Genomic DNA, 18,415 nt, shown 5'->3' with positions numbered 1-18,415 from the left:
TAATACATGTGTCCAACCTTTGATGCAACTCTAACTGGACCCCAAACATCTGAATGCACATAATCGAGAATACCTTTTGTCTTGTATATAGCTGATTTCAACTTTGCCCTATTCTGTTTTCCAAGAACACAAATCTTGCAAAATTCCAGCTGACAAGACTTCAAGCCCTTCAAAAGTTCCCTCTTATGTAGTTCCTTCATGCCGTGTTCCCTTATATGCCCACAGCGCATATGCCATAAGACGGTCTCATCTCATTCAACATCTACGGCATCTGCTCCACCTACAATGGTAGTTCCCTGCAATGTATAGATGTTCCCATCCAGTTTTTGCCCTTTCATTACAATCAGATTACCTTTCTATACCCTCAAAACTCTACCTTTGGACTTGTAATAAAAGCCATTACAATCCAAAGTATAGAGTGATATCAAACTCTTCCTTAACTCTAGTATATGTCTTACATTACACAACGTTCTTACAACACTATCAAACATTTTTATCTTTACATTTCCTATGCCAATTATTTTGCAAGAAACATCATTACCCATACGAGTTGATCCGGAATTCACTAACATGTAAGTGTTGAACCACTCCTTGTTTGGAGTCTTGTGATAAGAACATGCCAAGTCAAGTATCCAAGAGTCCGTTAGATTATCCGACCCTACTGAAATTGATAAAACATCACCATCACAACACGCTGAACCTCCTTCTTGAACAACATTCACAGATTTTGAACCACCTTCATGTTTCTCAGAATTTCCCTTTTTCCAATCCAGACACTCTGGTTTCACATGCCCCATTTTATCGCATTTATTAAACTGGATTTCTTTCTTATTCTTGGATTGATTTCAGGATTTTTGACTTGATCCATGTTTGGATTTTCCTTTGCCTTGCTCATTATTACCTTTTACCATAAATCCTTCTCCTTCAACACATATCTTCAATCTTTGATGAAAATTTAGCAAAGCACTTGTTACCTCTTCAAGATCAAGAGTTTCTTTTCCCCACGTTAGAGTGGTCACAAGATTTTCATAGGTGTAAGTCGAGGGCAAAGAGTTTAACAACATCGCTTTGTCATCCTTATCAAACTTGTTGGCCTTACAAGGCATAATATCCTATTTTGATGCTAACAAACAAGTGGATCTTAACATGCTATGTTAAGTGATGTATTTCATTTCTAAATGAAGAATGCAGGGTTAAAGAGTTCATGAGAGCTTGTACCTCAGATAAGGAAGGTTATATCAAGCTTGAAGCATGGATTTAAAGTTTAAAGCCTGAAGATCATGAGAGCATTGATATTAAAGAAATAGCTTTAAAGAATGAAAGCTCAAGCGATCAACACGGAAAGCTCAAAGAAAGATGAAACAAGTATAAAGGCCTCAAGGAATTCAAGAATTGAAAAAGTCTAAGAAATTTCATGTAAGTACTTCAAAGAATTTCAATATGGATGCATGAAGCTCTTAGGTAAATTTATTGGACCTAGATACCTTTGAACATACTTGGAAAATATTTTTATAAGGTCAAAAATTGTTTTAAAAAGGTTAGAATCAGTTTTGGAATGAAAAGCACCAAAAAGAGGATTTCTCAAATGCTGTCAATTTTTCTACATCTGCATTGATGTGCCTTTTTATCCATAAAAAATTAATTATTTTAAAATGTGTTCAACATGAAAGTTGTAGTATATTTTCTTAGATTTCATTTGAAACCAAGATCATACAATTTGAAGTTATATATAAAAAGTTATGACTAAAATACTGAAGAGTACTCGAAGTTGACAACTTGACAGACGACTATCAAGAACTGGACAGTCGACCGCTAGTGCACTTTGAGGCATCTGTGTTGGTTTGGACAGATGACTACCACCTTTATAACCCTTTTTTTTAACTGGAAAAATGAATGCCCAAAATGGAAAGTCATCTGCCATGCGACTGTTTTGATTTTTTTCATAATGGTCAAATTTTTAAATGGGGTTGTTTGGGGCTCAAAATTTATGGAAACTTGGGGGATACTTCAAGCCACTTGGGGATTAAATTATACACTTTTTAAAGTCTATAAATAAGCCTAAAAAATCCTTGAATCAGTACACCAAGAATTCACCCCGCCTGTTGTGAAGCTATTCCTAATTTCAATTGGTATGAGAGCAGGGTTATAGCAACTCTTAAATAGAAGCTATAAAAAGATCTAAATGGCTAACTTAGGCGTAGCTCCCTTTGGAGAGGGACAATATTCAACTGGGCCATCAATATTTTGTGGTTTGAACTATACGTTTTGGAAAAAGAGAATACAAATCTATCTCTAACACATGGATTGGAAAGCATGGGAAGTAGTTATGGATGGAGACCTTATCCCTACTAAAATAGTTGATGGAAAACAGATTCCAAAAGAAAAAATTGATATGACCAATTCAAAGTATAAAATGCTTCAAATCAATTCAAGTGCTATAAATGCTTTATATTATGCCTTGGATGCTAATGAATTTAATAGGGTCATGGCCTGTAAAATAGCTAAGGAGATATGGGATAAGCTAGAAGTAACATATGAAGGAACAACGAATGTTAGGGATAATAGGGTTGATATGCTTACAAGTGAATATGAAACTTTTAGGATGAACCCAGATGAATCCATAACTAATATGTTTATTAGGTTCACTCACGTAATAAATTCCCTAAATGCACTAGGAAAAACCTACACTACTTATGAAATGATAAGGAAAATTCTTAGAGGGCTACCAACCGTATGGGAACCAAAAGCCACTACCATAACCGAAGGAAGAAATTTGAAAAACACTTCCTTAGATGAACTTATAGGTTCTCTCCTTACATATGAAATGGCAATGAATGAAAAGAATGGAAAAACCAAAGCCTAAAAATCAATAGCCTTTAAAGCCTTAGAAGAAAACTCAAGTAGTGAAATGGATGAAGATGAAGAAGCCTTCATATCTAAAAATCTAGCAAGGATACTAAGAAGGAGAAACAAATTCAAGAGAAGAAATAAAAAATCTAAATCAGATGAATCAGAAGAAGAAGTTAGCAAGAAATCAAAGAATAAAACTCCTACGTGTTACAATTGCAACAAAGCTGGACATATAAAACTGGAAATTCACTACTAAAGAAAGAGTCTAAGAAAAAAAAAGAAAAAGACCATGAAAACCACTACTTGGGACATGATGAGTACAAGTAGTTTTGAAATTGAATCAAGTAACCAGGAGGTTGCTTATACGTGCTTTATGGCTTGGGACGATGAGGAAAGCTCTTCAGCCAAATCCTTAGATAATTCTTGTAGTAATTCTTCAAATGAATCCATTGATGAGGGTATGCCATCTTATGAAGAACTACAAAATGATCTATTCAAAGTACATAAGATGCTAATCAAAGTTAATAAACAAAATGCTTCATTGAAGAATAAGAATGAAGGTATAATGAAAGAATTAGAATCCCTTAAGAATGCTGAAAGGGAAGAGGATTCAAGGATCAAGTAAATTGAAAATAAGTATGATGCTACAATGAAAGAATTAGAAGCTAAAACTCTTGCTGAAAAAGAAAACGACTTGAAAATTAAAGAATTAGAATGCTAGAATGAAAAAATGATAGAAGACCTTAGATCTCTATCCTCTACGGTATATAAGAAAGATATATATATATTTATGAATAAGAGGATAAAATAAGAAAATTATCTCTAGAGTTAGAGAAATCTCAAAAGAAGGTGGATAACAAGAAAGAGATAGAGTTAAATGATATCAAAAATCAGATTAAAGATAAAGAAAAGATCATTTATAACATTACAAAATGAAAAACAAACTTTGACAAAGTGCTAGGCTCCCAAAGAATGTCTCTAAACAAAGAAGGTGTTGGATTTGATGGAATTGAAAAAAAAAAAAAAAAGGAATCTTTACATGGGTTATTTCTCAAAAGCCTCCAAAGATAATGCTACCACATCTAGTAATGCCTACACTAATACAATATGAAATTATGATAGCTTCCCAAGAGGGGGGGGGGGGGGTGAATTGGATTTTTAAAATTATTTCAAGTTATATCAATAATCACAACAAGTAAATACAAAAATAATTCAACCACAACCAATCAACAAGATAATCAAAATCTTGTTCTTTGTTTCAATAGCCTTGTAATAAATTGTAAAGCATGCTGAATTTATGTAAGCCCTATGTTATTCCAAACTCACACTTCTTCTTTGTGTTTAGTTTTTAAACAAACTTTCAGATTAATAAGTTTAGGATGATCAACCAACGTAGTCCCATTCGGTTTTCACAATCAATGCTGATCAAGCCAAAACGTATTATCCTCCGGTCTATTTAACAACCACACACTCAGAATTTAACAATTTAAAGCATACATACGGGTTGTAAGTATTGCTGAAAAATAAAGAGTAAGGAATAAGAGAGAGACACAAGGTTTTACGAGGTTCGGCTTATACCCAACCTACGTCCTCGCCTTTGGCAAACCACCAAAGGATTCACTAGTTCAGTTTCGTTGACTGGTGGAACAATACCGATTACAATCACTCCTTCCTTTAGGCTAGAGTCTGCCTCTCCAAACGATATTCCCTCATTTGGTCCAACAATTCTACAACCTTGAATCATCTATAAATAAGAACCAAGATAGAAAAAAGTTTGTGTATAAGAAAACACTCTCACAGCAGAGTAGGTTAGTACAACATTCAGCACAAGTATACTTCAAAGTAATTCAAATATAAAAGAATTTGAAGCTCAATACTGAATTTAGATCACCAAATATCTTCCAAGTATTGAAATATTCAGACTTTGAAAGCTTTATTTCGGAGTTTGAATCAGCAGCAACTCAGTATTTGAAGTTGGATGAACACAAGAGAGTTTGAGAGCTTTTTAGAAAACTTTGATGGCTGGAAATTTCTTGGTGTGTAAAATCTTTGAAGTTTGAGGCTATTTATAGATGTTTTAAAAGTAATTCCTTACCCCTAAAGTTTCCTTGAAGTAATTCCCAAGTTTTTCAAAATAGTAGTACCCAAAAAATTCATTTAAAAAATCTTCCCGTCGGAAATTTTTAAACCAACGTTCAAGTGGCAGTCGCCTGCCACGACCTGGAAGTTGCCTGTTGTAGAAGAAACTTAAAAAACAGAACATTGGCAGTCGCCTACTAGAACCTAGGCAATCTCCTGGCATGACCACCCAGGTGCTTGGCTATGTTCAGGCAGTCGCCTGGCACCCTACTGCCTCTTTGAAAATTCTTCATTTAATTTGGGCAGTTGCCTGCCACATGAAGGCAGTCACTTGGCCCTTCTGTTTTACTAAAAATCTTTTCTTTTTTAAAACCCTTCTTTTCTTTGATTTGAAAAACATACTTTAGGGATTTTCTAAAAATATATTTCTAAGTTTCTTTTGATTTTATGAAAGTTTCAATTCAGTTTATACTTGAAATTAACTTGAAGTACTTACATACAAACATCCTTAAAACTTTATTCCATTGATCTTCAAGTAAGTCCTTATTCTTCTATCATCTTTGAGATTCTGATCTTTTCTTTGAGCTTTCATCAAGTTATCTTTAATCCTTATGCTCTTCAAGATCTTTTTTGATCCATAAACTTATCATCCTTTTGAGCTTTGTCACTACCTTTATGCTTTGCATTTTTCCTAAAAAACTTTCACTTAAACCATATTAAACATATCATGATTTGTTATCATCAAAATAAGAATTTTAAGCCTTGTTAGGCCAACAATCTCCCTCTTTTTGATGATGACAAATCGAGAGCAAAAATAATAAGGGATAAACTCATGGCTCCCCCTTTCAACAAGCATGATATATTCATAGTCATATAAGTAATGAATTCATGTTACTTGCAAAATGATCATACCCATGTATATCCATCCATACAAGATAATCCATACATATTCATAGTTTTACAATACCATAGCATATTTCATTTTTGTACTTCCTTCTCTCAAACATCTCCCCCTTTGGACATCAATCAAAAAGGAGAAGAGAGTGATACAAAAAAATATAGTGAAGAACTGTAATACATAGTACTTGTAGATCTTACAAACATAAAGAATATACTATCCGGTGAAGCACTAATACATAGACAAAAAGAGTTAAATAGGACATAGGTGAAACACTTCAATCAGAGGCTTCTATAGACCCTCTTTCATCATCTTCTTCTTCTTGTTCACTAGATTTTTCAGTAGATTCATCATCACTCGATGGAGTAGAGCTGATATCCATTTGAGATTTGCCTTTAGAAGAGCTAGCCAAATGTTTCTCAATCTTGTCAACACGCTGAACAAGGTTGGAACAATGAGTTTCCACAGTAGAAACCTTCTCCCTTAGTGTACCAAGTCCAAATTGCATTCCATCACTGAAGGTCATGTAGTGATTATAAAATGGAATGAACCAAAAAGAAGTTTCTAGGTTAAGCTGTACGGAAGGGGCTGACATGGAAGGCTGAGGAGGTGGTGCAGATGAGATGTGACGATGTCCCTTGTGAAACCACCCTTGAGGAGAGTGCTTATATCCCATATGCTTAAGAATAGTATCAGAAAAGATATCGTAATGGGTTTTTCTAGTGAAGTTAAATGATAGTGTAAGAACATTAAAATAAGCAAATACCATATTTAACATCCCAACATATGGTAGAATGACACGAGGAGCATCAAATTTCATATTAATCCATTTGATAAGTAAACTTGGAAGATCCAACTTTTTTCCTTTAAGAATACACCACATAACAAAACAATCTAAGAAGGAAATATGATCATGAGAACCGAAACATGGTAGGATATTATATGTAATAAGTTTGTGCAGGATTAAAGCTTGGAGATTGAGCTGTTTGTAAAGAGGTGGATGCCCAAAGGAGATAGGTGTATCAGTTATAACTAGGGATAAAAATTCCTCTAGAGTAAATCTTTGGGACATTATCCATTGTTTCTCAACAATGGAGAGGTGGGCTTTACCCTAGTGAAGGAGTGTTTGAGCATGGGGTGTCTCTTGGAAAGGTTTTGTTCCACTCATCAATGAAATAGGTTTAGTGAATCCTTTGGTGGTTTGCCAAAGGTGAGGACTTAGGCTGGGTATGTAAGAAACCGAACCGTGTGAGGTGGGTTTATATGTAAAAGAGGGATGGAAATGGAATTCTGCAGACTTCGTCGACGAGGCCATAATTTGTTGATGAAGACAGAAGGCTTCTCGTCGACGAAATTCAGAGGTTTGACGATGAGAAAAAGCCGAGGGGTTCAAGAAAATTTAAATATCAGGGTTCGTCGATGAAATCGCTGCCTCGTCGACGAGATCCCTGAAGACCTCGTCGATGAGGACACCATTTCGTCGACGAAACCTCTCGGGTCAAAGGCTTATAAAAGGTGGAATTGGGTTACTTTCGGGCTAAGTTTCCCTAAAAGCTCTCTCTCTCTCTCTCTCTAGAACTCTCCCTCCACTCTCTCTCTCTCTCTCTCTCCCTATTTTTCTTTGCCGTTCCTTGCCGGATTCGTAAATCCAACGATACTGCGAGGATCAGTGAAGGATTCTCTACGTTTCTACTGGATCGGAATCTCGTTTCGAAGGATTTTGGGTTTCGGGTGAAAATTGAGGTAAGACTTGATTTTCATTTTTGATTTGGTATATGTATAGTAGTATAGATTATAAGTATGTTCTGTACTATGGTTTGTAGGTTTTGGAGTCTCGGTTCGTGGTTTTGAGGACCGTAGAGTTCGTAGTTGAATTTCGTGTTAAGGTAAGGGGATTCTTTTTATATCAGTCCATTTTCGAAATTGGGATCGGTAAGCTTGTAGGCTACGATCGTATGTATGTTTTGACTACTTATTTTGGGAATTCTATCGAGTAAAAATGCGAGATTTTGGGTTACAGTTTTTCAGAAAAATTTGGGATTTCGGGCATCATCTCTATTTTGTTTGGAAAACCATTGGTCTTGTTTAAACTGTATTATTGAGGTGACCGTAATCCATATTTGCATAAAATGTATGCTTGAAAATGTAAATGATATGATTTACTATAAACCAAATAAGTGTGGTATGTATGGATGTATGTATTTGTTCCAGATATTTGTAAAATAGCTATGTGGCGGCTAATTAGCGTACGCTGAAATGTATAATGATGTGAGTTCCAAAATGATTCCAGGTTTTGTGAAATCGGCTATGTGGCGGCTAATTACCGTGCACCGAGAGTGGCCGACTCTATATCCGGGGTGTGAAATATCACTAGTATGATTCGGCTGGTCACCAAAGGTGTGATCTACACCGTATGTAGTAATGGATTCACAGTGGGCCTAGGTGGTTGCAGCATAGTTTGACACGTGGCAATGTAATCGGGGTGAGACTAGGTGACCTTGTGTAGTTGCGTATGTAGCAATGGATTCACTATTGGGCCTGAGTCGTAGATCTTCATAGTTGCATGTGTAGAAATGTAATCACTGTGAGACTAGGTGACCTTGTGTAGTTACGTATGATGTAATGGATTCATCATTGGGCCTTGATCGTCGCAGTGTAGTTGCGTATATAGCAATGTAATCGTTGTGAGACGAGGTGACCTGGTGTAGTTGTGAACTAGTGTGACGACACTGACCGTATAAATGTATGTATGCATGTATGTTGGGTATCGTATGAACTGGAATGGTTTTTGTGAAAATACTGGAACTGTATGGAAATGTATGAAACTGTACTAATTGTTTCAAACTGTATCGTATGTATAGTGTTATGAAGTATGTAAAATGACACTGGTATGCCACACACTGATATAAACTGTTTTTCTTCTTTATTGAGAGGTGTCTCACCCCGAATGTACGTATAATATTTTCAGGGCCTTCAGGTAGCAGTAAGTAGCATCCTAGCGGTTGGAAGCAAGGGTATCGTAGCTACTGCTAGTACCATCTAGGTACGAGTTTTGGTATCTAGGTCGTCAGGATAGTTTTGTAGACACCTGGGGTATGTTTTGTGTTATGGGAATATATATCCTAGCTTGTATAGTATAGACTCTGGTATGATATTGGTTATGTATAAAATACCATATTCCGCTGCGTATGTTGATGAGTATGGATGTCTGTATGTATGTATATAGGGCATCCGTGTAACCCCACGGGGTCAGACCCTCTTTGTATGATGTATCATGTATGTTTTAATTAATACAGAGACAGGTTAGGTCATTAAATTCACACCTGGGACCCATTTTCGGGTTTAGGGCGTGTTAAGGTATAAGCCGAATCTCGTAAAAATCTCCGTCTCACTTTCTCTTTCCCTATTCTTTATTTTCAGTACATATTTAAATTGCGTGGATGGTTTAAATTCAAAAATCATATAAACTACGTATATTTGGAAATCAAGTAAACTTTAAAGTTTAATTTTGATTTGGGTTGCGGAAACTGAAAAGGAGTACGTTGGTTGAACCATTCTTTGCAGAAACCATACGAGAGTACGTTACTTGGCTAAACATCCCAAAGATAAACTAACTTAAGAGTTTATTTGAATTCTGAAGTTTGGAAAGAGCAATTGGATCTTATATTGAACATCACATTGAAGAAGCATTTTCATATATACAAGGCTTTGTTCAAACTCACATTTACTACAGGGCTGAGCACAATACAAAAGCTTAAAGTTACATATACCATTAATATATTGTGATTGTATGGTATAAAGCTTGAGATTGAGTGAACTGTGTTTATATTTCAGAAAGTGCTAAATCTTGAATGATTTCATCAATCTAATAGTGCTGAAGTGAATTTATATTTGGCAATCAAATTGGTTGTTGGTTTGAGCATTGTGGTTGATAGGCTTGACTAGTTTAATTATTTGTGTGGTTGAAGATTGAATGTTTTATTAGTTGTCTTGTTTATTGTTTAAGAGAAACCAAGTTATTGTTTGATTGAAAAAATAGATAAACAAGTCAAAGAATTGGTTAAATATTAAAAGAAGTTAAGGACTTTAAAAAAGAACTAAAAAGAAAGTTTTAAAAGCCAATTCACCCCCCTTTTGAAAAGCTATTCCTAATTTCAGTTAGCTTCCTATCATGCCTCAGTAATGCTTAGTATCTACTTTTTTTCCTTTTTCATCCTTGTCAAGACTAGTTGAAGTGCTCATGGGAGTTCCTATAGGTTTACTTACTTCCATATCAAACTTCTTTAACATGTCTTTAATATATTTAGTTTGATTTATAAAAGTTCCATTTTTTGCTTGTTTGCTTTGTAACCCTAGAAAGTAATTTAACTCTCCCTTCATGCTCATCTCAAACTCTTTTTGCATAGACATGGCAAATTCATTACATAAATCCTCATGAGTTTCTCCAAAAATAATATCATCAACATAAATTTGTACTATAAGCATGTCTTTGTTTTTGATTTTTATAAATAAAGTGCTATCAATCTTTCCTCTTGAAAAATTGTTTTGAATTAGGAACTTACTTAGCCTTTCATACCAAGCTTTAGGAGCTTGCTTCAATCCATATAAAGCTTTTGTTAACTTAAATACATGATTTGGATTTTTTGAATTTTCAAAACCTGGAGGTTGTTTTTTCATATACTTCTTCATTTATATATCCATTTAAGAAAACACTTTTTACATCCTTTTGGTATAATTTGAAGTCCTTGTAGGTTGCATAAGTTAGGAGCATCCTAATTGCTTCCATTCCTACTACGGGGGCAAAGGTTTCATCGTAATCAATACCTTCTTCTTGATTATAACCTTGTGCTATTAGCCTAACTTTATTTCTTATAACTATCCCATGTTCATCCTTTTTATTTCTAAACACCCATTTAGATTTAGTTCTTATGATTGATTTGTCTTTGGGTTTAGGTGTAAGTTCTTACACTTGGCTTCTTTCAAATTGATTTAGTTCCTCTTGCATAGCTATAATCCAAGAGTCATCTTTTAAGGCTTCTTCAATATTCTTGGGTCATCTTGAGATAAAAAGGCATAATGGTTGCATATATTTTTCAATGAGGCTCGAGTGGTTATACCTTTTGAAGTTTCTCCAAGTATTTGTTCTTTTGGATGACTTTTTGCATATCTCCATTCTTTAGGTAGTTCTAGATTTTCTACAATGTTTTCATTTGAAGTCTCATTATTATTTTCTTCTTTTATTTCAAGATCTTCTTCTTTTTGTGGAATATCTTCTTTTTCATCATTCTTAATTTTATTTTCATAATTATTTGATTCATCAAATGTTATGTGTATTGTTTCAATGATAGTAAGAGTTCTTCTATTATAAACCCTATAGGCTTTGCTATTTGTAGAGTAGCCTAAAAAGATACCTTCATCAGATTTTGCATTAAACTTTCCTAAATCATCTTTAGTGTTAAGGGTAAAACATTTGCATCCAAATACATGAAAGTAAGAGATATTAGGTTTTCTTCCTTTCCATAGTTCATACGGTGTTTTTTCTATACTTGATCTTATAGATACCCTATTTACAATATAACATGTTGTATTTACAGCTTCAGCCCAAAAATATTTAGGTAGGTTATTTTCGTTTATCATTGTTCTTACCATTTCTTGTAGGGTTCTATTTTTTCTTTCTACAACTCCATTTTGTTGTGAAGTTCTAGGTGCTGAGAAATTATGGTTTATTCCACATTCATTACAGAATTTTTCAACCTCTTTGTTTCTAAACTCCCTACCTTGATCACTTCTAAAACTTGTTACATTATAGCTCTTTTCATTTTGTAATTTCTTACATAAGGTGATTAGCATGTCACAAGCTTCATCTTTATTTGTTAGGAATAATACCCAAGTGAATCTTGAATAATCATCCACTATTACAAAAGCATATTGTTTTCCTCTTAGGCTTAAGGTTATAGTTGGACCAAATAAGTCTAGGTGTAATAGTTTTAGAGGTCTTTTAGTAGATATATACTTTTTCTTTTTAAAGCTTGTTTTAACTTGCTTTCCCTTTTGGCATGCGTCACACATCTTGTCTTTTATGAATTTGGTATTTGGTAATCCTTTTACAAGATTTTTCTTTGATAATTTGGATAATAAGTCCATGCTAGCATGTCCTAACTTCCTAAGCCATCGCCAACTTATTCATTCATGGCTGCCAAACAAGTTACGTTTTGATTCATTAGATTCTCAAGGTTTATACAATAAACATTATTTATCTTAAGAGCTATAAACAAGATTTTATTTTCTTTAGGATTCTGAATAACACATTTTTCTTTCTTAAAGGTTATTTCAAACCCTTTGTCACTCAATTGGCTAATGCTTAAAAATTGTGTTTTAAACCTTCTACTAATAATACATTATCAATAGTAATAGAAGGTTCTTTACCTATTTTCCCGATGCCAATGATCTTACCTTTGGAATTATCGCCGAAGGTGATATATCCTCCATCCTTTTGTTTTAGAGAGGAAAACTTGGTCTTATCGCTGGTCATGTGTCTTGAACACCCGCTGTCCAAGTACCACTTGTCCATTGATGATGTTGTCCTAAAACATACCTACAATGGAGGATTCATTTTGTTAGTCTTTGGAACCCAAATCCTTTTAACTTTCTTTGTTTTGTTAGTTCCATTATTAACTTTCCATTCTCCTTATACATTAACATACTTCATTTTTAGTGGGCAATCAAACATTATGTGACCTTTTGCACATATAACAAGTAGTGTGTTCATGTTTATTGCTTGAGGAAGTGCTAGCATAATGCTTGGCTTCCTTGACGAAGTATCCCATGTATAATTTCTTATTCTTTTTGTTTGTTTTACTATTGTAACCTATTCTTTCTTTATTCCCATGTAGCCTTTGCTGTCCAATCATTTTTTAAAAATTATCTTTACCTTTTGTAAAATTGTATATAATTTTTCCTTTATCCTCTACTAATTTCTTTAGTTCATTTATTTCTAGATAATTTCTATTCAAGTTTTTTTTATGAGTTTTGCCTAATTCTTGAGTTACTTTACTTACTTCCTCCTCTAACTTCTCAATACAAGAATATTTTTATTTTTCAATGGTTTTGAATGATTCAAGTTGCTTCAATAGTTCTTTATTTTGATCCTTCAAGGTTATATTTCTTTTGGAAATTTTTATGAATCTTTTATGTAAGGAAAATAATTCAGCTTGTAATTCCTTGTATGAGGGCATACTATCACATGACTCGTCACAAGATTCATTGCAAGATTCTGTTGAAGAGTAGATGAATTTACCTCTTCATCATTCGCCATGAAGCATACGTTTGCCATCTCTTGTCCACTTGATTCGTTTTCCGTTTCACTGGAGCTTGAGTCATCCCAAGTAGCCTTCATAGCTTCCTTCTTTTTCTTCTTGTCTTTCTTGAGCAATGGGTAGTCCGGTTTGATATGCCCTGGTTTCTTACAGTGATAGCATATAGGAGGTTCACTTTTACTTTTATTTTCTTTTCTACTTGATTCTCCTTTTTTCAGTTTTCTTTTTGTTGAACTTTATAGGAAATCTTTTATTCCTTCTATAAAACTTTCCTAATCTCTTAGTGATGAATGCTAATTCATCTTGATCTAAGTCACTTGTTTCACTTTCTTCTTCACTCGAGCTATGGCTTGATGCTTTTAGTGCAATAGATTTCTTATGCTTTGGTTCAGGATTTCTTTCTTTTAGAGCCATTTCATAGGTAAGGAGTGAACCTATGAGTTCATCTAAGGAGGTGGTCTTAAGGTTTCTTCCTTCGGTAATTGCTGTAGCCTTAAGTTCCCATATGAAGGGAAGGCCTCTCAAAATTTTCCTAATCATTTCGTAGGTGGTATAAGTTTTTCCTAAGGCACTTAAGGAATTGATTAACTGGGTGAATCTTGTGTACATACTTGATATGGTTTCATCTTGATTCATCTTGAATGCTTCATATTTGCTTGTTAACATGTCTATCCTATTGTCCCTAATATCAATAGTTCCTTCATATGTAACTTCTAATTTGTCCCATATTTCTTTAGCCGTTTTACAAGCCATGACCCTATTAAATTCGTTAGCGTCTAAAGCACAATACAAAGCATTTATAGCACTTGAGAGTTTATTTGAAGCATTTTATAATCTAAATCGATCACATCCTTTTTCTCTTTTGGAATTTGTTTTCCATCTACTATCTTGGTGGGAATAAGGTCTCCATCCATAACTACTTCCCATGCTTTCCAATCCATGTGTTGGAGGTATATTTGCATTCTCTTTTTCCAAAAGGTGTAGTTGTGCCCACAAAAGATTGGTGAACAAGTTGAGGATTGGCCCTCTCCAAAAGGAGCTACTCCTATGTTTGCCATTTAGATCTTTTTATAGCTTCTTGTTAGGAGTTTGCCATAACTAGGCTCTGATACCAATTGAAATTAGGATAGCATCCCAAGAGAGGGGGGGGGGGGTGAATTGGATTTTTAAAATTATTTCAAGTTTAATTCTTTGTTGTATATCAATAATCACAACAAGTAAATACAAAAACAATTCAACCACAACCAATCAACAAAATAATCAAAATCTTGTTCTTTGTTTCAATAGCCCTATAATAAATTGTAAAGCATGCTAAATTTATGTAAGCCCTGTGTTATTCCAATCTCACACTTCTTCTTTGTGTTTATTTTTTAAACAAACTTTCGGATTAATAAGTTTAGGATGATCAACCAATGCAGTCCCTTTTGATTTCCGCAATCAACGCTAATCAAGCCAAAACGTATTATCCTCCGGTCTATTTAATAACCATACACTCAAAATTTAACAATTTAAAGCATACATGCAAATTGCAAGTATTACTAAAAAATAAAGAGTTAGGAAGAAGAGAGAGACACAAGGTTTTACGAGGTTCGGCTTATACCCAACCTACGTCCTCGCTTTTGGCAAACCACCAAAGGATTCATTAGTTTAGTTCCGTTGATAGGTGGAACAATACCGATTACAATCACTCCTTCCTTTAGGCTAGAGCCTGCCTCTCCAAATGATATTCTCTCATTTGGTCCAACGATTCTACAACCTTGAATTGTCTATAAACAAGAACCAAGATAGAGAAAAGTTTGTGTACAAGAAAATACTCTCATAGCAGAGCAGGTTAGTACAACATTCAACACAAGTATACTTCAAAGTAATTCAAATATAAAAGAATTTGAAGCTCAATATTGAATTTAGATCACCAAATATCTTCCAAATATTGAAAGATTCAGACTTTGAAAGCTTTATTTCGGAGTTTGAATCAGCAGTAACTCAGTATTTGAAGTTGGATGAACACATGAGAGTTTGAGAACTTTTTAGAGAACTTTGTTTACTGGAAATTTCTTAGTATGTAAAATCTTTGAAGTTTGAGGTTATTTATAGATATTTTAAAAGTAATTCCTTAACCTCAAAGTTTCCTTGAAGTAATCCCCAAGTTTTTTAAAATAGTAGTACCCAAAAAATTCTTTAAAAAATCTTCCCGTTAGAAATTTTTAAACCAACGTTCAAGTGGCAGTCGCCTGCTATGACCTGACAGTCACTTGTCATAGAAGAAACTTAAAACGCAGAACACTGGGAGTCACCTGCCAGAACCCAGGCAGTCGCCTGACATGACCACCCAAGCGCCTGGCCATGTTCAGGCAGTCGCTTGGCACCCTACTGCCTCTTTGAAAATTCTTCATTTAATTTGGGCAGTTGCTTGCCACATGAAGGTAGTCGCCTGACCCTTCTATTTTACTAAAAATCTTTTCTTTTTTAAAACCCTTCTTTTCTTTGATTTGAAAAACAAACTTTAGGGATTTTCTAAAAATATATTTCTAAGTTTCTTTTGATTTTATGAGAGCTTCAATTCAGTTTATACTTGAAATTAACTTGAAGTTCTTACATACAAACATCCTTAAAACTTTATTCCTTTGATCTTCAAGTAAGTCCTTGTTCTTCTATCATCTTTGAGATTCTGATCTTTTCTTTGAGCTTTCATTAAGTTATCTTTAATCCTTATGCTCGTCAAGATCTTTTTTGATCCATAAACTTTATCATCCTTTTGAGCTTTGTCACTACCTTTAAGTTTTGCATTTTTCCTGAAAAGCTTTCACTTAAACCATATTAAACACATCATGATTTGTTATCATCAAAATAAGAATTGTAAGCCTTGTTAGGCCAACACAATATGCTATCAATGTAAGAAAAATGGGCATATAAAGTTTGAATGTCCATTTAAGAGAAAAGGAGTGAAAACTAAATAAATATGGAGAGTTAAAGAAACATCATTTATCAAACCAACCGGACCCAAGAAAGTATGGGTATCGAGATGATAGACTAGCTCATAAGTGAAAAACTCCATGGATTAAGTCATTCCCCTTTAAAAATTGAGAAAGTAACATAATTCATGATCAACAAATGTGTTTAAGAGCTTATTATAACAAATTCAAAAATGGCATTGTTGGCAAAATCATAGGATGATTTTTTTTTACAAAGCTTAACTTAAGAAAATATTAAGAAAATATCAAATTGAGATTTTAAGTCTAAATGAGCAAAGATGAGAGAATTCAAAAACATGTCGAAATGAGGAAAATCCTGCGAACAGACGACTGTATGTTCAGAGATAGACGACTGGCATGTTTTGAAGTGTTTTAATACAAGTCAGAAGACTGACAGACGACTGTCAAGTAATGGACAGACGACTGCCAGTGACTAGTGAGCCGTTTGTGAGTGTCCTGCCATACGACTTTCCACCTTTTGTGTATATTGAAAAATTGATTTGTTCATGGACAGACGACTGTCACCATATGGACAGACGACTATCACCCTTCTGTTCATTTTTAAAAAACCTGGTTGTTTAGTGACAGACGACTGCCCCCTGCTAATAGGCGACTGCATAAATTTTTTTTTAAAGATATTTGAGAATGAAATGCTATATGCTCCATGCTTACATGCCTATATGATATGCTATATGCTACATGCTTACATGCCTATGCTACATGATATGCTTGACTTATATTAAAAATTTATGACTCACTATGTTGAAAATTTGAGCATGAGATTATTGAGTATAAGCATGAATTTTGATATGAGATTATTTCTTGATCGTGCATGTTATTGATGAATTACATTGATAGACTTACTGCTTTTTATATTAATATCCATGAGTTATGAGAGATATAATGGTTATATTGGTATCCATGAGCTGTGTATAATGTGATAATGACTTTGGCATCACATTTTAAAAATTTTAATGGGTATCACAATTTAAAAGTTCACTTGGTATCACAATCTAAAAGTTAAATTTGTCTTTTAAGCATGACAAGTATGATAATATCTATGAGCATAGTATGACATTGATGATATTAACATAATATTGATATTTGATACATGATGTGAATCAATGTTTTGAAACATGGGATGATGAAAGCAAAAAAAAAGGATAATAAAACTGAATGTATTGAATTCAGGGGAAGTGTTATGTCATATTACTTATATTATGATTGTTTCCCTATTAATCAATTCAAAAAATTTTCAATTGGTATCATGAATTAAATTTTCAATTGGTATCAATTCTCAATTGGTATCATGAATTTTAAATAGATATCATGAATTCGATTTTAAATCGGTATCATAATAACAACAATTGAAATCTTGAGTAATGTCAAAGAAGGAAAAAGCTGTTAGTAAAAATATGATTGTTAAAACACACTACACATGTTATATTGAAAAACTATAAATTGAGTGTGTTCATATGTTTGATACGCATGTTTGATGATATGCTCAACATGTGATTTTACTTGAACTTAATTATTTTTTTTTCTCTTTTTGATCGATGTCAAAAAAGGGGAGAAGTTTTAAACAAAAATTGAGCATGAGATTGCAAAAATTGAGCATGAACATAATATATCAAAAGGAGGAGAAGTACTTGATGTTGATTGATAAACTTGAACTTGAATAAAGTGATGAGCATGATTGTAAAATGAAGTGATGAGCATGATTATAAAAGAGTTTTTGAAATTGATATTGATTTTGCAAATATTGTTAAGATGATGCTTATTGAAAGGGGGAGTCTTTTCAAGGCTTACTCCAATTTTTGCTTCTTGTTTGTCATCATTAAAAAGGGAGAGATTATTGGTCTTAAAAGGCTTAATATCCTATTTTGATACTAACAAACAAGTGGATCTTAACATGCTATGTTGAGTGATGTATTTCAGGACTAAATGAAGAATGCAAGGTTAAAGAGTTCATGAGAGCTTGTACCTCAGATGAGGAAGGTTATATCAAGCTTGAAGCATGAATTTAAAGTTTAAAGCCTGAAGATCATGAGAGCATTGATATTAAAGAAATAGCTTCAAAGAATGAAAGCTCAAGTGATCAACACGGAAAGCTCAAAGAAAGATGAAACAAGTATAAAGGACTTAAGGAATTCAAGAATTGAAAAAGTCTAGGAAATTTCATGTAAGTACTTCAAAGAATTTTAATATGGATGCATGAAGCTCTTAGGTAAATTTATTGGACCTAGATACCTTTGAACATACTTGGAAAATATTTTTAAAAGGTTAAAAATTGTTTTAAA

The sequence above is a fragment of the Malania oleifera genome, chromosome 2 (genome assembly GCF_029873635.1).
Source record: "Malania oleifera isolate guangnan ecotype guangnan chromosome 2, ASM2987363v1, whole genome shotgun sequence".
Taxonomy (NCBI): domain Eukaryota; kingdom Viridiplantae; phylum Streptophyta; class Magnoliopsida; order Santalales; family Ximeniaceae; genus Malania; species Malania oleifera.
This window is presented reverse-complemented; position numbering follows the sequence as displayed.